The sequence below is a fragment of the Propithecus coquereli genome, unplaced genomic scaffold (genome assembly GCF_000956105.1).
Source record: "Propithecus coquereli isolate 6110/MARCELLA unplaced genomic scaffold, Pcoq_1.0 Scaffold128, whole genome shotgun sequence".
Taxonomy (NCBI): Eukaryota; Metazoa; Chordata; class Mammalia; order Primates; family Indriidae; genus Propithecus; species Propithecus coquereli.
In genome coordinates this window covers 4,126,463-4,126,941 of record NW_012136969.1, presented here as the reverse complement: position 1 = coordinate 4,126,941, position 479 = coordinate 4,126,463, and positions in this window count along the sequence as shown.

The window sequence follows — 479 nt, the reverse complement described above, 5'->3', positions numbered from 1 at the left end:
CAATTGCAGGGACGTATAATTTATTTACCAGTACCCTAATGATGGGCATTTCATTTTCAAGTTTTTTCCTATCACAAAAAGGAAAGTAGGAAATGATATACATTAGACCAATGACTCATTCATCATATGGGTCACTTCAGACCTCAGAAGGTCTACAACTAAAGGTGAAATGTAGAGAAAAGACAACTGCTCTTACCTGGGCTCGTTTGAAATTGAACATATCCTTTTCTTTGGTGACACTGTTTTCCACGATCTCATCTTGAAAATCATGTAGCTTCTTCTGGGCCAACTCCAATTGTGTTTTGAGGTCATCTGCAAGCTGGGCTGCCTCCATTGCCTATGTGGGATGTATAAGTAACATCATCTTATTACCCTTATTTCCAGTGAGGCAAAATATTAACCCAAGTTCAAGGAATAAAGCAAACCTATAATTTCATCAATGTTACAGATCTTTGTTCCTCTGAGACTAACCATCACCT